Raw genomic sequence first — 23,244 nt, forward strand, 5'->3', positions numbered from 1 at the left:
GGGATAGTGTTGGCTTTCCTTTCCAGCCGATTAGTTTGTGTGCATCCAGCCAGGCACGACGGATATGGTGCGTCATTTTGGGCAACGTCGGGAGTTGATTATGGGTGGCGAACAGGATCTGCAGCGGGTTAACGGGGCCATGATCTCTAGTTCAATACTAATGTGTGGTAGTGTGGGGTCTGCGTGCATCCAGTCGTTTACTACCCCGATCTGTGTCGCAAGGTAATAGGTGCGTATTTAGGGTAAACCGATGCCTCCCTCCCATACTGATCTCTGGAGCGTATCAAGGGAAATTCTGGATTGTTTCCCATCCCATAGCAGCATGCAGAGGTTTCTGACAATAAGTGCAAAGGTTTCTCGAGGGATAATAAATGGGGCATTTTGGAGAACGTACAGCATTCTGGGGAGGGTCATCATCTTAAATAAAGCAGCTCTACCCATTAGCGATAGGGGGAGTGATTGCCAGTGGGAGGTTTCTCTATTGAATCGCTCAATTACTGGTTGTAGGTTAAGTTGGAGGAACCCTTCAAGTGTTGGATCTAGCCGTATGCCCAGGTATTTGAATTCCCTAATAGAGACATGGTATGGGCAGGTCTCAGGGATCGCAGACTCAGCACCCTGGATCGGGAAGTAAATGGTTTTGGCTTCATTCACCTTCAGGCCCGCAAACCGCTGATACTCTCTAAGGATGAGGGAGACAGCCGGGCATGAAGTGCTCGGGTTACTGACGTATATGAGGAGGTCATCCGCATAGAGTGATAGGCGGTCCTCCCTCCTCCCGGCCAAGCAAAACCGGTCCAGTTGGTGTTAGTTCTAAGTTCAATTGCGAGTGGTTCAATTGCCAGGAGGAAAAGAAGTGGGGACAACGGGCATCCCTGCCTTGTACCTCGACCCAAGGGAAATGATTTAGAGGACCTGCCGTTCACCCTTACTGTGTCCTCCGGGGATGCATAGAGGAGTTTAACCCATGATATAAATGTTTGCCCCAGGTTCATCTGAGCCATGATCGCCCACAGTGCATCCCACCCTATAGAGTCGAATGCTTTTTCAAAGTCCACAACCAGGTGGGCTAGTGGGGCTGGTATTTCTTTAGCTCTTCTCAATGCCAGTTGGAATCTGCGTAGGTTCATGCGAGTGGATTTGTTGGGCATAAATCCACATTGGTCTGGGTGGACGAGAGTCTCTATTACCTGCAATGATCTGTTAGCGAGTGCTTTGGCGAGGACCTTGGCTTCGCCATTAATCAGGGATATGGGGCGATAGGAGGCACATTCCTCCGGAGGTTTCCCAGGCTTATGTATGACTACTATGCATGCCTTCCTGAGGTCCGGGGGGGAGAGCTCCTAGTTCTTTGCTGCATAGGAACATACGGTGCATATGGGTAGATAGTGTACCACGAGGCATTTCCATGTCTCTGTAGGGAACCCATTGGGACCCGGAGTTTTCCCGGTTGGAGCTGTGCAAGCGCCTCTTGCACTTCGGTGTCAGTGATTTCAGCGTTCAGGAGGTCTGATTGGCGCTGTGAGAGTTTCGGGATCTCAATCCGGTCGAGGTAGCGTGAAGATTCATATGGTGAGCTCTCGGTGGGTGGGGTATAAAGATTCCTGTAGTAGGCGGCGAATGCTTCAACAATATCAGAGTCTTCAGTCAACAATGTTCCATCCGGAGATTTAATGGCCCGTACATGTCCCCTGCTTTGTTCGATTCTCGCCAACCAGACCAGGGTCTTATTTGCTTTGTCGCCTCGTTCTTAAATTTGGCTCCGGACTAGTTGATGGGCTGATCGTGCGTTATCTAGAGACAGGTTGCTAAGGGTATCTTGTGCCGTGAGCAGAGCCTCTTTTGCTTCTTGGTTGTTGTGTTCTAGGATTCGTTGCTCACACTCTGAGACTCGTGCTTCTGCTTCTCTAATCCTCAGGACTTGTCGTTGTTGGCCGGCGGAAACCACCGAGATAGCTTCCCCCCGGAGGACGGTCTTGTACGCCTCCCAGATTGAGATAGGACAGTCCACGGAGCCTTCGTTGATCTCAAAATATTCCGTTGTCTTTTTTCCCAGCTCCTCCGCAATTTCAGGGAGACAGAGGTGGTATGTGTTTAGGTGCCAGTTATCATCCAGACATCGGTTGGAATTCTTCATAGTTAGAAGGAGCGGAGAGTGGTCTGAAATTCCCCTTGCGAGGAATTCAGCGTCGAGGAGTCTATGATTTATGCTGCGGGGGATGAAGGCGTAATCAATCCTGGAGAGCGACTTGTGGACACCAGAGAAGAAAGAAAAGCCAGCCTCTTCATTATGAAGTGAGCGCCATGTGTCCACCAATCCCAGGGCTTCATCGAACACGGCAAGTGATGTGGAGGCGGGACGGCTTCCAGATCTCCTATGAGATCTATCGACTGCAGTATCCATCACTTCGTTGAAGTCCCTACCAATCACCCATATATCAGCCTCTTCCTCCAGGAGTAAGCTCCATAGCTCGGAGAGCAGTTCTTTCGTGAGCGTGGGGGGGGGGCATAGATTGCTGCAAGGCCCCATTTCTCACCCCAGATGTCGGCTAATACCATTACGTACCGGCCCCGGGGGTCAGTTTTGACCTTCCTAACCTGCAGGGGGACACGCTTATGGACGAGTATCATCGTGCCCCTGGCACCTTTCGTGAATCCGGCATGGTAGGTGTGCGAGTAGTTCGATCTTTGGAAAAAGTTGGTGCTTGTGCCTATCAAGTGTGTTTCATTTAAGAGAGCGATGTCCGGCGAGTATCGGTTAAGGTACTGGAGCACCAATCTTTGGTTTATGCTGGAGCTGAGGCCGTTAACGTTCCAGGACAGTATAGTTACCTTGTTGGAGTTCAATCTGTCTGCGTGTTTCTCTTGTCGTGGCATCTGGAAGGATCAGTGGCGGCTGCGTATTTTCCAGAGATGTGTAGTGACGTTTTGTCCGGGGGAGACGTCCGGGGGTCGTCTCGTAGTGGTGTGCGTGCAAACAGGATGATAAGTGTGTCAGCGGTCTTGCCCGTAGACGGTGCTTGATTTCCTTGCCAGCGTTTGTCAATGTCGTGCCTTCTTGTCCCGTAATTCTGTGTAGCGGCCGATGCCTGAGTGGTTCGGGTGTCCTTGGCCCCGCTCGTTGACAGTGTTTGGTTCTTTTGCCAGCATGTGTCGGTGTCTTGCCCTCTCATCTTATGAATCTGATTGATTATATCCTTAAAACTCCCCCCACCCTGTACTTCCCTCCCAACTGGGAGCACCTGTCGCCCAAACATTGAACTTATAACTTTGAAAACTTCCTCAGGATGACCCGAACTAGGGTAGTAACTTCTGCGGGGTCACCCGGACTGCGCTTGAGACTGCGGTGCCTGGACGGCGGGGGCCGCTAGAGTGTGGTTTCCATGATGTCACGTAGCGAGTTCGGTTCTGTGATGCCCAGACCTCATCCGTTCTCTGTGGTATTTTTGGTGGGGCGCAGTGTCATGATGCCTACCCCCGGGCATCAGGATCAAGCCCATCAGCTCCGGGAGCACCCATCCAGATACTTATTAAAACCCCAACAGCCCTGGCTGGGGGCTGTTTGGGTTCAGTCCTGGCGCCTTGGGCGCCAGGCTCATCATAGAAATCAGTCCTGGCGCCATAGGCGCAAGGCTCATAGACTTTACTTACCTGATACAGACCATGCTGCTAGTGAGTCCAAGCCAACGTGAGGCCTGGATGGGACTATTTTATTACAGGGACTATTTTTTACTCGGGCGTGGTTCTAGGGAACTTCTTACCTGGAACTACTTTGGAGGCTATTTAAACCACGCCCGAACAACAGCACACGCTTCGCGTTATTCTGCATCCAGCAGCGTAACGCTCACCGTGCCTGCAGTCTGCATCCAGTCTTCTGCCACGCCCGCCTCGAATCTAGAGCTCCTAAAACAAAGAGGAAAGAAAAGGACAAGGTTAGAAAACAAACTATTTTCGAATTCCTCACCTGATTCCGGATCCATCTCGCCTCCGGACCTGGAAAGAACATCATTTCTGTACGCGTTGCATTTCCAGCTGCAGCGCCGCGCCATACTCACCAGTCCTCGCAGCATCTTTCGATTCGGCGCTGCCTCCATCATTTCTTTGCCGAACTCCGGCACCTGGGGGACAAAAGAAAACAACAAGGTGAGCCGAGAAAACCAACAAATATAACTCTATTCACCATAGACTTACTTGATTTACCACCGGAGGCATTATTCTATAACTCTCCACATCTTCATGTGCCGCACCTGCAAAGAGAGAGAAAACAACACGTTAAACACGTGCAACATTTACCGGACAGCGTCGGGTAATACAGACTCTTACCTGAGCGCCACCAGCTGCCACGAGAGCATCTTCTTATGATCCCAGCTGCAAGACAAGGAAGGAAGGGGGGACAAGAGTGAAACATCGGACATACTGAACTCTATGAACTTGATACTTAATGGACCTTGCCAGGAACCTCAGAGTCAATACTCTCCGGAACTCTCCCACGTCTTCAAACCAGTGAAGTAACTGGCATCAACGCGCCCCTGCAATCCATGCAGGATGGAGAGCTCATCTTTCTAGAATATAAGGTGAGATTGCTGAGAGGGCACTTCGGAGGTGATTAGTTGGGAGGACTGTGGGGGGTGCCATCACTTGAATCCACGGGTGGCTAAATCCATCTCTCCACTTGCAGGAGAATACTTCTACGGGTCAAGCAGACAAGATTAGGAGGGCTAGTCCAGTCGGTCATCGCTGCACTACGCATCACGTTGGTGGAGACCGCAGCCGTCCGGATCCAACCAACGCCCCTGTGGGAGCCAGGTGAGCGTAACACGCTGTGGCGATTCGGTTTCCGGGTCCACGTGAGTGAGGGATGGCGAGCGCTGCCCGGGCTCGGGTTTTCGTGCGGACAGCCCGGAGGGCGAGCGTCGGGCCCCCGGCCCATTGAGGATCTGTGTTTCCAGCCATTCCCATGCTTCTTTGGGGTTGTGGAATAGGTGGGTCGTGCCCTCGTGGTGGACCTTGAGCATCACCGGGAAGAAGAGAGCATACTTGATTGACAAGGATTGAAGTTTCTTCTTGACAGAGTCAAACGACTGGCGGGCCTTTTGGACGTCTTTGGTATAGTCCGGGTAAAACCCCACTTTGTAGCCGTTATATGTGATTGGGTCGGAGGCCGATGCCATCTGCAGGATAGCGTCTCGATCCCGATAATTGAGGAGGCGTGCAATTATTGTTCTGGGCGGGGCTCCTGGGGTGGGTCGCCCGGTGGGTACTCTATGTGCTCTTTCAATAGAGAAAAATTTCAACAGTTTTTTGGGGCGAAGATATGAGCCAGCCAGTCTTCTAGAAAAAGTTTGACACTGGGGCCTTCCTCTTTCTCCGGGATCCCGAGAATCCTGAGGTTATTGCGACGTTCCCTGCCCTCGCTGTCTTCGGCGCGGTATTCAAGTTGATTGACTTTCTGGGCAATTATGGCAAGTTGTTGTTCCAACTGGCGAACGTTTTCTGTGTCCGACACTCTTTGTTCCGCTTCTCCGACCCTGGACGATAGGTTGCGGAGATCTTGACGTAGGAGAGATACTTCTGTGGAGACTCTGCCCATTTTGAGTTCCAGCGATGTTCTTGAGTTCCCAATTGCCTTCATTAAGTCGCTCAGGGAGAGTTGGGGGTCCTGAGTCTCTTCCCTGCTTCCCGCTTCCGCCAGGTTTTGTATCTCCTGGCGAGAGGGGGCCTCCACTGTGTAGAGGTCCATTTTGCTCTGCAGGGTTTGCCTCTTGGCCTTGTCCTTGCCCATGGCGGAGTCAGTAATTTGTGTGAGGTTTTAGGTCCAGGTGGATCGTGTTGATGCCCCTCAGGGGGTTGTCGTGGAGGCTGAGTTGGGGTGGGCTTGTCGGGCGTCTATCTTTCGCAAATCTGTCTCTGTTCCAGAGCACCAGCGGGGCTATTTAGGTCACTGGGAGCAAATCCCTTGCTCTGGTTGGTCCGGTGTGCTTGTTGGAGGGTGGGGGGTCCGCTGGGGGGTATCTGTAGGTACGCACACGTAAGGGCCGTGCCTGCAGCCTCGACTATGTGCTATTCATGAGTGGCGTGTAGAGGGTCGCAGTCCCTGGCGCTGGCCACCGACACCTCGCTGTGTGCACCACTGTATGAGTAGTATCTCCCCAGAGACCGTTGATCGTAGGGTGGTGACGGGGTCTCCTAGCATTGATGGTGCTCAGGATCCCTAGTCTGGGATGGTCCAGTAAAATTTGGGGGGTACCTCAATGCGTGATCTCACCAGGAGTTATCCCCCCTTTGTGGGGTGTGTGTCCAGTGGTTTATGTATGTGGGGCTATTAGCCCTGCATCAAGGGCCTTCGTCCCTCCAAAGGCCGTGCCCCAAAGATGCCGCCTTGTGGCCAGTCCTCTGGGCCTTTGAACAATTTCACAGTGTGGGGGTGAAGCTGCAGGCATTGTCACCGGTACAGGGTGCTTATACTGGTGGGGGAGGAGAGCGTCCTCGGTCCCTGTCCTTCAGTTCTATTCCGGTCCCCCCCCCAGGGTGGATCTTGTGTTATATTGTGGGAGAGGGTGTGCCGCCTCCTTTGTGCGGGTCGCTGTCCCGCAATTCGCAGGGTTGGGGGGTTGCACGTACCTTGTTGGTGCCATTGGGGGAGCGCGGCACTGCGTTGCCTGTGTCCGCGTCGCGACTCAACCCCAGGTGTTGCAGCCTCGCTGATGGCGGGGGGGAGGGCAGAGGGTGGAGGGGTTCGAGCTCTGTGCCTCGTCCCAGTTTGTGCTGCCCGGTCCGGCAGCGTAGGGTGGATGTCCCGCGTTGCAGGTGTTTGGCTGCCCAGCACGTTGCAGATGTCCAGCTGCTGCGGTTCTTCCCCAGGGGATGGGGTCACAGCAGCCCCAGGCGTGGGGTGTCGGCAGCAGCCGTGCCGTGATTCGGGTGCTCGTCAGCAGGGAGAGAGGGGCTCCGAGCGGTAGCCTGCAGGTGCCGGTGCAGCGCCGTCGCCTGTCGTCCCTAGTGCACCCACACCACGATAGCCCTGGCGAGGAGGGGCGGAGCAGCTGTCTCAGTCGCACAGCAATGGCGGCCCATCCCGCTCTAGCGAGCCCAGGACCGCGTCCCGCGTCCCCGGGTCCGATTGTGCCCCAGGTTGCAGTAGTTGTTGCCTGGGTGCGTCCGCCACCGAGACGATGCTCTCAGAGTTCGGGTGGATTAAGAAAACAGAGTCTTTTGCAGGATATTTTCTCTGGAGTATTTTTAGGCAAACAACCGACTGAAAAAGATTAAACAAAGTCCAGGCCAAAAGTCCCGGATCTGCTTTGAGTACACAATTACACAGCCCATTAGGGCCTGCCGCCCCTGAATTACTTCTGTGACGGATTATGGATTCAATTTGACTTATCGAGAGTTCTAGGTCCCAAATTTCAGTTTTAAGACTCTCCCAGCTTAGTACGGAATCAGCAGATTGATTATACAATTTAGAAAAGTGTGCAAGTTCAGAGATGGGGTTAGGTTAGACTGCACTCTGCTTGTCTTCATTTAATTTAACAATTCTCCAATAGTTAAGGTCACCCTTGGCCAAACTACAGGCCATCATTTATCCCCCTCTATTTGGTAGGCTAATGATTTTAATGCCTTAACTCTGTTTTTGTATCCCTGTTTTAATTTATTGAGTTTATCATATCATTAAGTCGAGACCCATTTGTTTGCATTCGCATGACTCTCTTAACTTCTCTCTCATATTCCCTTTAAATATATTGAATAATAGGGTTATAGTTTGCTCTTGATAGGTACTCCTTTGACTTTCTTGGTCTTAATGTATTTTCTATGAAAGTAGGTAAGTATAGCACTGAACCAACACATTTTTCCAGAACTCTCAATTCACCAAAGATTTCCATCTCCAACTTCTTATTAAATTCCCTTTTGTCTTGCAGGGCCCACATCAGTCAGTTTTTACCCTTGCTTACAATCATATCCTGCATTTTGTCTTTTAAGCCCAAGCAACTTAGAAAACTAAATTCCACTGTCAATTTAGCATGATCACTTGGGAAACCATTTCTTATAGTAAGCAGGTTTTCAGCCGACCATAATTCTTCAGATACAAAAATGTAATCGATCATTGATGACTTAGAGCCAGTCTTCCAGGTGTCCCGATAATAACTCCCTTTTTCCTATTTTCCAGTCAGTACACAAAGGCACCAGTCCAGTGATCAGAGAATTCCCACCACCTCTTTCCTTTAACATTTTGTGAATTATTTTTAAGCTGGCAGTCCAAGAACTCATTGAACTTTGATGGATTAAGGCAGTTTACATTAAAATCACCTACAGCAATAATCTAGCCGGACCGTTTCACTTCCCCCCAATTTATGAATATTCCATCTATATGGACAACAAGCACTTTTCAGGACATCTCTGCATAGCTACAATATACATTTATAACAAGGATGTTAACAAGCATGTCCTTCATAAGTACATGGGTTGCCAACACACCATACATTGTCATTCACAATGTTTAAACTCAAAATAATCTAATTTCTAATCCCCGTCAAAAGACCCCCATTTGGGCGGCCCACCACTTCTTTTAGTGCCATTTGTTGGCACACAGTGTATCCATCCATTATCACCTGCTCAGTCAAAAACTTTTCTTGTGGCATTACGAGTGAATATCAATTTAGGCTCATACCAAGATCCACATAACTAAGCAAATGCTGGAAACCTCGAGTGTTCCAAGAACAAAGGCTAAAAACCTAACCTAATACCTTTATCCTCCCTCGAAAAGATTTCCTTGGGCGTGGCTAACCAAAACCAATCTCAAAGGGAGCCGCCACTCATAATCCCATTTTTTGCAACTCTGCCTTTTCCTCGTTCCCCTCCCAACTCAGCATTGGAATTACTCCAAGCTTCCTGTTAGCGGATCTCCTTCGCCTCTGTATGACACCATTCACCAGGGATATTACTACATGATCCCAAGGTAGTATAAATATCAAAGCCCCTCAGGCGAATCTCGTCAACTGCTGAGAAAATCAGTTCCCTTATAATACGAGAGGTTACTGTTACTCTCGCACCATCCCACCTTGACCAATCACAGAACTCAACTCTGTCACTGACACTAGATTCAATCTTCTTTAAGCTAGGCACTTCAGGCTGGATTGCCAAAATCATAGGTCTATTTAGAAACTTGAGAGCAGGATCGACAACAATCGCTTCTATAATAAACTGTCTAATCGATCCTTTTTAACATTACTAGTAACTTCAGACCTCAATATATCACCTCCATTACCATACATTCTATTGTGTGATGTAATGCTCTAATTAGACTTATTCTGATTCCTATAATCATCTACCTGTTTTTCAATCTGGGTAGTTCTTTCAAGGCTGCTCATGACAGTAGGGGATGCGGCTAGATCTGCCAAAGTTTCCTCCTTATAATAATTCTTAAAATCTCTGCCAGAAGCCTTACACCCATCCCTCCAAAACGTCTGGTCAACTCTTGGCACTTCTGTGACACCAGGGCCTTTGGGTTCTATTTCCACTGCTTCCACGATCAATCCACTGAGTTGCCTCCCCCAACCCCTTTGTCAGCACTAAGTAATCTTCCTTATTGTCTATAGCTCCCAGGGCACCTCTGCTAAACCCTTCTTTGGGAGGGATAGCACCACTAGGCACCCTATGATCTCTAGCGTTTATTACCATGATTTGGGTGGGTTCACTATCGCTACAAGGGCCCTGATCAGCACTCTCGACAGGGCCCTTGCAGTAAGCCAAAACAGGGGAGTTTCCCTACACTTATTAATACTCCCAGATGGTTTGTCCCCGTCTTTACAAAACAGGTCCGGGCCTTCAGTGTCAATTAAGGAGTACTGGGATGCCCTCTCAGACTTATTCTGAGGATTCAGCGGCAACATTGTTGTAAAAATATAGGGGCTACCTACTGCGCCTTACTTGACATTGTCATCTTATCTGTTGGCTCTAAAATCAACTGGGTTTTTAATGTTCTCACAAAAGACAGGGGTGAATTACTGTTTTGTTTCTTACTGTTCTGATTTTGTTTTTTTTACTTGTTTGCCGACTGTCTTCTTTGTTTGCTTCTCCATAATTTTACAATTTTTTTTGTGCCATTACTTACACCGACACCGGGTACCATGGCATCCCTGATACACCCAAACTGATGAGGACCCCACCTCCACGGCTCTGAATCTAAGGAATTCCTCCACTAACTCTTTATCCGGGGAGTATGCAAAAAAGGGTAAAGCCCCTGTCTCAGTCAAAGTGTGAAATTCTTCTAAAGGGCTTTTATCTGTTTTGTCCAGGTGGATTACGGGGTGGAGGGAGATACTTTTACTCTGGGGAATATATTGTAACTTTTCTTTACTACTTTCCATAAGATGTAACTGATTTTGAATGTTTTCTATTTTATGGGCAGATTCAAGCACTGTTTTATGAAATGATAATGAAGTGAATTCTTTCTGTATGTCTACTAAGGTTGCTACAATGTCAGATACTTAATTCTTAAGAAAACATTTCACCTCCTCCTTTTTGGGCTGGGATTCCAATTGTACTCCAATATTTTGCAATTGCTCAGCATATCTCCTTACTTCTGCTTTCAAAATGTCAAAAACCTTTACCAATGATGATAAAACAAAATTCATGGCAGTTTAGGTGTGTGGTCCCATGTCAGTTCCCTGAGGGTTAGAATACTCAGTATCGGTAGATAAAAGAGAAGAATCATTAGCCCCAGAGTCAATTGACTCAGTCAGAGTATCAAAAAGTTCAGGAGTATATTTGACAGGGAATCCCGCATAAGACCCTCCCAGGGATGGTGATCGCTCACCCATTCCTCCACACAATCCACTTTCTCTCGGTGCATTTTTGAGACAGTTAAAGCTTTCTTCTTTTCTTTATTAATGGCCATCACAGGAACATCAGTCAGAACCTCATTCAAAATCTCATAGCAAGGAAAGTATTCTCCAATTTGTTTGCATCGTCGATACATTCAAAGTGAAATTCAAATTCGAAGAACTCTCCTGGAAGTCAACGTGGACACTCAACAAACTGTCAGTTTCCAAAATTGGCACAGAACTTGCTCTACGAGCTGAAGAGAAGTCAGATTGCTTGCCAATAGGTTCAGTTTCAGGTGTAAGCAAAGAGCACAGGGAATGTTCTAACAAGCCTACTTCACCTTTTCCGTGACTACGTAAATTCATGATTACTCCTTTCACAAATAAAACTGAAAGGACACTCAACGTCTATAAAATAACAAGGATAAAGTCCAAGTCTTCAATGAGGAAAAGCAATGTTTTCTTACACACTTTCAGAATGCACAATCAATTCACCATTTTAAAACCTAACTCATTCTAAAAAAGAAAAAAAGAAAAAAGAAAATAAAATGGAAACTTTGACGTTACTATTTATTTATTATTTTTTTTTATAATGCACCTAATACTGTATGAGAGTTTGGTTTCTAAGCGCGGATCCGGTATTCAAACCTTTTTTGATCTGCATGGTCTTGCTTCCAAGACCAGCGCATTGCCCCTGTGCAATCCTCCTAAAAGAAGGTAAGCACTTCCCAACTTCAAACTCAAAAGTCAGCACCCTTTTTCTTCATATAATGGTTAATAAGTATGTTCTCACAAAACTGTCTGAATCAATGCCGCCAACAGCATAAGTGTGAGATGTAGTTTAACCAAAAGGGGGATAAGGTACGTGCTGCACGTGACTTAGAAAGCTATCTCTGGGCAGACCGTCAAATCCCCACAAGCCAATCAATATTTTGCTGTTAGTCTAGCCACCCTGCGGCAGAGATGCTTTCCTTTTTAAAAAAGAAATCCTGCAGGTCGTTCCGTTACTGCACTGAGGGCTTAGAAACACACCCAACTTTCAATCTAGAACGTCGTACATCGGATTTTATAGCATCTCGCAGTTTCAGGAATCCGACAGAGTGGGCATCAGTCTCCCTTGCAGGTTCAGGTGCCGAGACGCCGAACACCAAACACGCAGCGACAAAACGGGCACGCTCTGTGCCTTGGTGTGGTTTTTATGTGCTGTGCTGACTCTGCCTGCAATGCTCCTCCTCCAGCAACAGGAATGATAGAGAGACTCCAAAGTGTAGTGTATTCCACCAGCTAAACCAAACACACAGCGACACAACCCGCAAACTCTGCACCTTGTTGTGGTTTTTATGTGCTGTTCTGACTCTGCCTGCAATGCTCCTCCTCTAGCAACAGAAATGATAGACTCCAACGTGTAGTGTATTCCACAAGCTACACAAAACATATGGTGACACACCACCATCTATGGACACTGTCCATATTTTTGGAAGCCAAAATACTTCCATGCTTAAAATTCTGGGGGCTAATTACTTCTGTGACAAATAAAATGGAATTGAAAAGTTGGTAAGAAGCAAAGTGGAAATCTCTTGACATGTACTTTTCAAGTCTGGAAACACAGCAAAACACAATGTACCAATTACACTTGTAAAACTCCCAATCTGACTACAGGGAGTGGAGAGATGGGCTCTTGGAGAAGTTTATGGGACATAAAATACCATCTCAATGTTTAGTAATACTTCTGAGGCTCCAAAACTGGAAGTCATACATTAAACACTGTGCAAACCATGGACGTCTTTGACTTCCTCGCCCCTATATTGGGATTTGCGTGTACTTTTCTGTGCTTAAAAATGCCCAAAATGGCTTAATTGAATTACTGGGCAGGTATAGGGAAAGGTTGTGGAATGCAGAATGACTACAATAACAGTGTGGTGTATATCCATAACATGAGGCTAAGAGAGGAGTTCAGACTCCATGCCCCTTTAATCCAGAGGCTCTCTGTTGGGAATGACACAAATACTAATTTGGTCTGTTAAAGGTAAAGCAGCCCTGATAAGAAGTTCCTGTATAATTGTAATACTTGCAGATTGTAAAGTATGGTAGTCCTGCTGAGAAGCGACGTACAGTGTTATTATGTGATGGACTTCTCAGTCACTTTGATATGAAGGGTCTCTGCATCCTCCTCTTTCGACTGCAAGAAAATGAGCTTGACAAGGCCACACTGAAATGGATGGGTTCCTTCCTGTTAAACAAAAAGCATTACGAGAAGTACACTCCAAAATTCTAATCTTTCTGTAACATTACCTTTAATAGTCCTGTCACCAGTGCTATATACAATTTCCATGCCCCGACAAAGTCCATATGCTGAAAGGACTACGATATATTCTGATAAACCTGGAGGAGAGCTCTGAGGTAACATGTTCATCTTGGGAACAGGGCGATGTTGTGCAACCTACGGTCAATCCCTGGTACGGCATTACACATGATGTAATTAACCAATAAAAGAATGCTCAGGAACACTGTGAGTTGCAGGATCAATCTCAGCAATGTCATAAAATAAGACTGCCTGACCTATACATATTTGTGAATGAATGACAACCATCTGTCACAGTGTCCCAAAACTGGGATTCTATGAGTCGATCATGTGGCCCCATCTCTTTCTCTTTTCAGTCGCTGCCTTCGGTAGTCCCCTTCTCTATGACTTTGCTGCAAAAAGTGTGCATCATCAGAGTGACTTTTGACACCAACCTCCCTTTGAAACTGCAAGTAAATGCTGCCACTAAATTCCCATTCTCTGAGGTGCTCCTCCTGGGGATTCTTCCTTCTTTCTACTTGCACACAGAATAGTGATATGCGCTGCATTTGTGATGTTTAACATGTCCCTTGCATTGGCATGTATTCCAGCCACCATTTATGAAAGCCAGAACAAACTTTAGAGGGCACAAAAGCTTGTAGTCCACCTCATTTGATGCCAAAATATGTTTTGTTATGCTATGTTAAGTTGACTTATACGGCGCACCATTACCAATTACATAGTCTCCAGGCACTTGCATGGCTATGTAAGAAAGTGGGTGGGGTAGGTTAGTGAGGGAAGAGGGATAGGATAGTGGTTGTGCTCTTCTGTTGGTGTTTGTAGAACCAGGAGAAACTGGCGTCTGTGTGTATAGGCTTTCTGAGTGTCTTTGGATTGTGCGCAGTGAGGTCATTGTGTCCGCAGTGACAATGTCCAGTGTCTGGGCTGTTTTCTTGCGGCAGTTTGTTCTTTTGGTGGCTGTGTGAGATGTGTGTTTGTGTGAGTTAGTGCTGGCCTGTTAATTTATGTATGGTATGTGTGGGGAATGCTGGAAAGGAGCGAGGAGCATGGGTGGTTAGTACGGAGTTTTTGTTTTGTTGTTCGTTCCCGGATCCATACTATCATTTGATTGTCTCAATCTGTGGTGCCGTTATTGAGCTAATCATGGTCAGTTGAATAGTTAGGTTCTAAGTTGTATTCTGAATGTGAGGTGGTCTTCAATCGTTCTTATCTGCTGTGGGAATGAGTTCCATAGATTGGCTATTAGTTGTGAGAATGTGGTTCCTCCAAATGTCCTTTTTTCATAGTGTTTTGTTTCAATTTGGAGGTTGTTGCTTGGTCTTAGCTTTCTTCCCGCTTGGTAGTGGTTGATATTGGCTTGGAGGAATTTGTCTCCTTGTCCGTGTAGTGATTTAGTGATTTGTGGCCGATGCAGAGAGCTTTGAAGTTAATGTGTTTACTGGGAGCCAGTGTAGGCTTCTCTGGACAGGTGTGATGTGGTCGCTTCTCTTTAGTCTCAGGAGTATTCTTGCTGCAGTGTCTTGGATGCTTTGAGGTTTTTTAGTGTGCAGTTCCGGCAATCTGAGGTAGAGGCTGTTCGCGTAGTCCATTCTTGATAATACTAAAGCGATGATTGTGAGAGCTCTGTGCGGTAAGGAGATGTAGGGTAGGGTCCCTCTAAGTAATCATGGGGGATAGAAGCATTTCTTTGCTATTGCATATCCAAAGAACAATGAAATTGCTGCTTTGGCTGTATCTCACCCTGTCAAACAGTGCACAGAATTCAAGGCCTATTGCCTAGTACATAAGCCTCTCCATCACCTTAACAGAGTATTCCTTTCTAACCAGATGCCTACGGTCATCCTCGTCAAACCTACTTGCTGCCATTCCGAGTAGCTAGGAATTTCTAGACCTATGTCTCAACATTGTAGAAAACTGCCTCTGATTTTCTGACACCCTCAGGTTTGAGAGAGTAATGAAGCCACCTGAGTTCCTCTCAGCCTACAGGCCCTAACCAATGGACTTGCCCCTGACCCTTTTTCCTTGTGTGGCAGTCTTCCTAACTTCTCTCATCTAACTTTTCTGCCTCTCTCGCTTCATCTGCTTAAGCACTCTGAAGTGGCGTCTTGCAGTGTATGCTACATAAATGCCGTAAATTAATATTACAAGTATAGTAGCAAATCAGTCAGGGAATAAGCATTCTGACAATTTGGGCACAATTCCCCAGCCAAAATAAACAAAACATAGAAAACAGTTTGAAGTGATTGAAACTGTACAGGAATGTGTTCTTGGCCTGCCAGTGCGAGAACTTTCCTGGGTTTTCCACACGTCTTTTTGTGGCGTGTTGTTCCCACCCTGCCTATTGATGGCATGGAAACTCTGCTGAGAAAGTGTCTGTAGTATCCCTATAAAGATACAGCAAATCTAGTTACCATGACCGCAATGAACATTCAAAATCAGATCCATGTTTTGAAGCACTGTAAATTTCAAATATAAACACTTACAGCTCTTTTGAGAAGCGTCTATACTGCTTATTGAAGCAGCCATGAGGTCATAGTGAACGCTTTGAATGACTAATAATCTGAAATGAACTAATTTCACAATAAAATCATTGCCTGCTGCTGCTAATAAGTTTAAGGATATGGCATTGCTCGTGGAGTTGACGCTCATGATCTAGAAGTGAAACATCTTAGCAGAAGGCACATTAACGCATCCTCACATAACTATCTTAGCCGGAGTGAACTTGGGACCTGTAGGCTGAATGTAGATCTCTGTGACGTGCACATTAAACGACTGGATCAAATATTCCCAAATGCACAATACCCTGAAAGGTTAGTAGAGCTGGGACAGTGTCAGCCACATGTAAGGCAGACATGATTTAAGTTTGTCTCTGCAACAGTCAGACTATTTAAAAGGACTATGCTATTTAGGAATCAGGATATGTTTTTTAAATAAACTGCTTGTATGGCGGAGGGAGGGTTAGGTCATTGCCAGTAACTTGTCAGCCAGGGGAGGTCAAGTGTTAATGAAAGCTACTGAATTGATAGTACTATGGACTGAAGTGTCCCACAACAATGTGTGTTTCACTGTGAGCATTACATATACCCGCCAATTAGACAATATATCAGTTTACCTATTTGGTCATCTACTGACACCACTACCATGTACAAGGTACTGTCCAATTAAAAATATAACAGCTCTTTTAAAAATAAACGTTGATATTGTTCTCAGTGTACATTATATCTCCTGCTGAGATTAAATGTGGAGGGCAGATGTACATTACAGTCTTCACTTCTGAAACACACAGTCATATATTCAAAACGCAAATATTTTTTAATAAAACATGCCATGTTGCCTTCAGGGAGGCCATCATGCATCGCTCACTCATCTAAAACCTCAAGCTATAAAAAGAAGGTTGATATGAATCTTATTCACAAAAGTAATATTAAATGTCCTTACACGTTTGCTGCTAAACAAAGAGAAAGCAACAAAAATGACAACTAATTTCTTAAATAAGACCCGTACACATACACATTTTTAGTTTGGGCAATTACGTGGCGCTGAAAGCGCTACCTTAAAGCCGTAACTATTGTCATTAAAATAAGAGCTTTGGATCTGGCCACCAGGGGGCGCATGGATGCTATCCTCTTCCGAGTGAGCTCCGCGCCTCGGGTTCGGTAATACAGTGAGAGCCCACACTGCCCGACCCCCGTGAGCTAATATTCCCCAGAGCAACGTCGGGAGGGGCCCCCAACATGAGCGAAATCTGGGGCAAAATCGGCCAAGGCAACATGGAGAAACTTGACCTCCAACATCAGCCGTGCAGCCACTCTACGTAAGCTCCTCATTGCCGGGGATCAGAGGTACACAGCCTCCTCCCGCGGAGCACCGAGCCCAGAAGAGAGGGGGAGGACCTACAAATGGCGCGATAGAAGGCGACTCGGCAGACCGACGGAATACTAAGAATCCTGCTGCCGTGACCAAGCGAGGACCCAAGAGCGAAGGGGTGAGTGCGGCGAATGCGTCTGGAGGAGGAGCGCCCCCGTGCACTCATTGACATTTTGAGCGGCCCCCCTCCAGGAGATCCCTGCCCTAATACACTACGGAGCACGTTGCATGGAGCAGAGGCACTGCCCCGCAACGCACGGAAGCTACACAACTGATCGGAGGGAGACCAGGGTCTGAACGAGCACCAACGCGAGCGGGAAGTGCGTTGGTACGTAGGAGGCCATCACGGACATTCTCGGAGCCCGGTCTCCCGCGTGACCGAAAATCAACAGCTTCATAGGGCACACGTGTAAGGCCTCCGCGGGGGAAGCGAAGTAAGCCACTATAAATAAACGCTTGCTGCCAGCAGAGCGTCGCACACCCCCCAGGCCCTCAACACTTCGGTGAATGGAACCATATCCTCCCTCCTCCCCCACTGCACAATATTAGCCCTGACACCACTCACTCATAGCGGCAGCTCGCGAAACACTGTGAAAAAAAGCTGGCCAATAAAACTTAAAGGACGGTCAGGCCATACAGACAAGTTTGTAATTTGCAGATATTTTGCATGGGCCCTCAGAAACAAGCGGAGGGCACTTCGAATTTGGATCAAAACACCACATACAAGGGGCATAGCGACCAAAAGAGGCAAACAGAATACCTGTGTACAGAGACCAGATATCAGAGCTACCATGGCAGAAACATCACATAGTCACGCCTCTAATCAAAAGATCACGCAGTCCACAACGGCAATTCCCAACAATGTCTGGACTCTAAAGACAAACAGACACCCACATGTCCACGACTCATCCCTGGTATAAAAACCCCAACACTCCAACTGCGCGGAAACCCCAACACAGGTCGCGGGGTAGTGGCCTGAATATATGCACGCAAAAGAAAAGTCGGCCACTTTTGCGTATACCCCCCCTCACCGCGCCGGCGATTCCAAGATGGCAACTGAATCAACAGTGCACGACGAGACGGCAGCCACAAAAGGTGACATTGCGGCCTTGTTAACGGAAATAAAGAGCATGGGGGCCAATATAGGGTGCAAAATTGACAGGATCACCCAACGCCTGGACAAGATTGAAGACAGGTTGGAAGGGGTAGAAAATAATGAGGCCTTGATAGACACCCTGGAAACACACCTGGAACACAGAATAACAGACCTAGAGTCGAGGGAGGAAGAGTATAGACTGAAAATGGACGATTTGGAAAATCGAGAAAGACGCAACAATTTGCGCTTTTTCGGCATTCCGGAACAGGAGGGTGATGACCTAAAGAAAATGCTTCACAACATCATTAAGCTTCTGGCTGCCGACGATGCCATCGACGAACCTAAGACCGAACGGATCCACAGAGCAGGAGGACCACCAGGAGAACCAAGATTGGTCCTTGGCCGCTTCCACCGATATCAGGACAAGGCCATGATTCTAGAAAAAGCGAGTCACGGAGTTGTGATCACTCTCAGTGGAGCACAAATAACAATATATCAGGACCTATCCTCCATGACCCTTGCTCTTAGGAGTTTGTGTGGTCCTCTGACAAAATGGTTGAAGGAACGAGACACTTGTTATAGATGGGGATACCCCTTCTCCTTCTCCTTTGAACATAACGGCACGAAGATTAGACTACAAACAGAAAGGGAAATCAAGGCATGCATATCTGAATTTCTAGAAACAAGTATCACCGATATCAGGACAAGGCCATGATTCTAGAAAAAGCGAGTCACGGAGTTGTGATCACTCTCATTGGAGCACAAATAACAATATATCAGGACCTATCCTCCATGACCCTTGCTCTTAGGAGTTTGTGTGGTCCTCTGACAAAATGGTTGAAGGAACGAGACACTCGTTATAGATGGGGATACCCCTTCTCCTTCTCCTTTGAACATAACGGCACGAAGATTAGACTACAAACAGAAAGGGAAATCAAGGCATGCATATCTGAATTTCTAGAAACAAGTGAGCAAAGGGTCAACCAAGATACAGCAAGAAAGGAGGGAAGAGAATGGCGACTCCAAAGCCCAAAGAGACAGAAAGTGAAGGGTTCGAGAAAATATCGAAGAGGCAACATTTCCCCAGAAGGGGGCAAGTAACCCTGGTCTGAAGCAATGAGTTAGAACTAAATCGGCGATGCAAATACTGAATGTTTTTGGTCCTACATAGAGATTTATGCTTGGTTTTTTGAAAGATGACGGTTGAACGGGGGGGGGGGAAGAAGTGGGGGCTCATTATTATGTTGATGTTATTTTATCAAAAGGACCGTGAGGTAACGGTCTCTGCTGGTGGTTCGTTGCTGGATCAGTGCCTTTAACTCGATCCGATCGAACGCCGCCAGTGGATGGGAAGGAAGGTAGAGGGAGGGGAGGGGGAATGGGTACAAGACAGGGTAGGGGTAAAAACAAAGATAAAGTTCTTTATGACAGCTGATGGGGGTAATGTACTGAGGTACGCTGTAGAGATGGAATATAAGTGGTTATGGCCTAATATTTTGCTGATACTGTACAAAGATGGCTTCCCTTGAGTTAGGCAAACAGGGCCCCTTAGGGTGGGGACAATTAATGTCAAAGGGCTCAACTCGCCAACCAAGAGGTCATTAGTATCAAGGGAATTTCGGAGAGCCAAAATCGATGTCCTTCTCCTACAAGAGACCAAATACATGAAAGGGGATGAGAGACCGATCCTGGGGAAACGCACTGGCATAGAATTTTGGGGCTCTGGAATGCTGCGCAAGGGAGGAGTGGGAATTCTCATTTGAAAGGGACTCGATTTCCAAGTTACCAGAACGTGGTCTGACACAGAAGGCCGAGCACTCCTAGTAGTGGGATCCATTGGAAACGTGGAGGTGACGATAGCCACAATTTACTCTCCCAACGTGAGTCAACTCAGATTCCTCTCTAGAACCATCCCCAAAATAATGCTTGAAGCCACAGGGCACATTATTCTGCGAGGGGACTTTAATATATGGGCAGACCATGTCTTAGATCGGAAATCAGGTTACTCAACCTCTGATGATGCAATAAGAGGCGGCTGTAATGAGTTTGTGGAGATGATGCAACTGTATGCGTTGGATGATATATGAAGGGGGATGCACCCAGACATAAGAGGCTACACTTTCCATTCAGCCCCGCACAACACTTTCACCCAAATTGACTATATTTACTTTTCACATGAGCTATATAATGTCACAACACACTCAGAGATTGCTCCAATCTCATGGTCAGATCACGACATAGTCATAGTCGATACGCAGTGGGAACACCTACCGGTCAGAGGTGGGAAATGGAGATCCAATGAGGCTTTATAGAAAGACTCGGTCTTCAAAACCGAATTGGAAACTGAGATTGAGGAATACTTCAAAATCAACAACAACGGGGAGGTCTCCAAACAGGGGGTATGGGAGGCAGCCAAAGCAATCTGGAGGGGGGTTCTCATACGGGAAGGGGCCCGTAAGAGAAGAGAAAGAACCCTAATCGAAAATAGACTCAGGGGGGAAATATGTCACTTAGATACGATAGCCAGGGAAGGGGATAATATAGATCCTGACAAGATTCAAGAGGCAGGCAAGAAACGAGAGGAACTCCGCCAACTAGAACATGGCCAGATAGTGCGCAGGCTGCATCTCCTAAAACAGAAATTTTATGAAAAAGGCAATAAAGCCGACGCATCATTGGCAGCCAGACTCAGAGCGCAGCGAGCAGAGCGCAGGGTGACTGAGATAACCGATGAAAGGCATTATCAGGTACCAAGTAAACCTTCTATCCCCGAAGCATTCTCTAATTTCTACGAAACATTATACACCCCGGAGACAGACCCAGACCCGAGTGAGATAGGAAATTACCTTGCCGATATCAACCTCCCGAAGGTAGGAGACACGGACTCAGTCCACCTAGAATCCCCATAACTGAGGAAGAAATACAGAGCGCGATTAAGAGGTTGACATTGTGCAAATCTCCAGGTGAGGACGGATACACGGCCGGCTTCTATAAAACCTTTAGCGCTCACCTTACACCATTCCTGGTTGAACTATTCAACAAAATCCTTGAATCTGGAAGGGCTCCTAACTCCTTCGTTCGAGCACTTATAACGGTCATTCCTAAATAAGGTAGAGACCCCAAACAATGCGGGTCGTATCGCCCTATATCTCTACTCAATGTGGATGCCAAAATCTACACAAGAGTTTTGCCAGCTAGACTGGAGACCCTCATGCCCCATCTCATCCACTCTGACCAGGTGGGATTCATAATAGGGAGACAGGGAGCTGACACCATGCGGAAGACTCTCCACCTGGTAGCCGCCTCCCAAGATATGAATAACGAGCCTGCCCTACTCTCTATAGATGCTGAAAAAGCTTTCAACAGGGTGGAATGGGATTTCCTGGCAGCAGTCCTCCGCACGGTGGGGATAGGGCTGAAATTTAGAAGGGGAATCCGAGCAGTATATACAGCACCCAAGGCCTCTGTATTTGTCAATCGGGAATACTCCAGATGGTTTGAACTAAAGCGGGACACCCGGCAGGGTTGCCCCCTATCGGCTATCCTCTTTGCTCTCTTGGTAGAGCCACTGGCTCAGAAGATGAGTGATGACACTCAGGTTGAGGGAATGCGAATGGGGCAGGTGGAGTACAAGATGGCACTGTACGCCGATGATATGCTTCTGCATCTGACAAACCCAAACACATCGATCCCCAGGGCACTGCCCCTCCTGGAGTAATACGGCCGCATATCAGGGTTCAAGGTTAACAAAACTAAGTCAATACTCTTCCCCTTACACGGATCTGCGGAAACGAACGACGATAGATACTCCCCCCTAGGTCTTACGATAGAGCATAGTAAGCTAAAGTATTTAAGTATACAAGTCACGAAAATATTAGACAACCTGTACGAAGCCAACTTCCCAATGCTCCTCCAAAATTTCCACGCTGACCTGGCCCGGTGGGACAAATTGACCATATCCTGGCTAGGACGCCTCAGTGCAATGAAAATGACCTGTCTCCCCCTTGGAAGTCAAGAAGGCGATCGTAAGATTCCTATGGTGGGGAAAAAAACTAGAATAGCATATAATAACCTGACACTACCCAAAGACAAAGGCGGGGTGGGTCTCCCAGACATCCAAAAATATTATGAAGCAGCCCAATTATGAGTACTCATCCCTCACCTCCGAAACCAGAAGGATCTCCTATGGATCTCGATGGACAACTACTACCTATCCCCAGCGACGGTCTTTGAGTGGCTGTGGACCCCAAGAAGGAGAGTACTGAAGAGGTCAAAAGCACACCCGATACTAGAAACCATATGGGAAATATGGACAGATAGTAGGGAAATGAAGAACATCATCACATGGCCATCACCACTGAGCCATCTTTGATCCCCGGGCATTAACGATCATATTCCCAATGTAGATAGATTTCAATCCTGGTACGAAGCAGGCTTAGAAAGGGTAGGACAGCTCCTGAAAAAAGATTCATATATCACACTTCCAGAACTAGAAGAAGCCTTGGGAACAGGCGTGCTGTCCGCATTCCATTTCCTGCAGATAAAGGGTGTCCTGACGAAACCCGAATGGAAAGATAAATTGAGGAGAAAACTCGCCCCTTTTGAATCCCTATTGAACTCCAGGACAGAAATGAAGGGACTAATCTCAGTTCTATATAAAACACTGATAGAAGCGGGAAAGGGAACAACAGATCCCCTCAGACTAAAATGGGAGAGAGACATAGGAGAAAATATCGCTCCAGAGACATGGGAAAGGATATGTCGAGCAGCACCTAAAACTTCAATCTCATGCCAATATAAACTACATGCAATTAAACTATTAAACCGATGGCAATATGATCCGCACAGACTTTCCAAAATGTATCAATCCTCCAGCCCACTGTGTTGGCGAGGATGTGGAGACATAGCAAACTATTGGCTCATGTGGTGGGGCTGCCCCCGAATCAATGTATATTGGGATGAGGTACTGGGGTGGATCAGGGACCTCGAAGGGATTCAGAGGACAGCAAACCCCTTTATTAAAACCTAATAAAAACAAATTAGAAAAATAAAATAAGAGCTTCAAATATGGGCTATGAATGAAGCTTTACCAATGGAGATATTTGTGGAGGGATACACATTTGTTAGGTTATTGAATCTCTCCCATTCCCTGCCCCTAA

The sequence above is a fragment of the Ambystoma mexicanum genome, chromosome 5q (assembly GCF_040938575.1).
Source record: "Ambystoma mexicanum isolate Mex_15411 chromosome 5q, UKY_AmexF1_1, whole genome shotgun sequence".
Lineage (NCBI taxonomy): Eukaryota > Metazoa > Chordata > Amphibia > Caudata > Ambystomatidae > Ambystoma > Ambystoma mexicanum.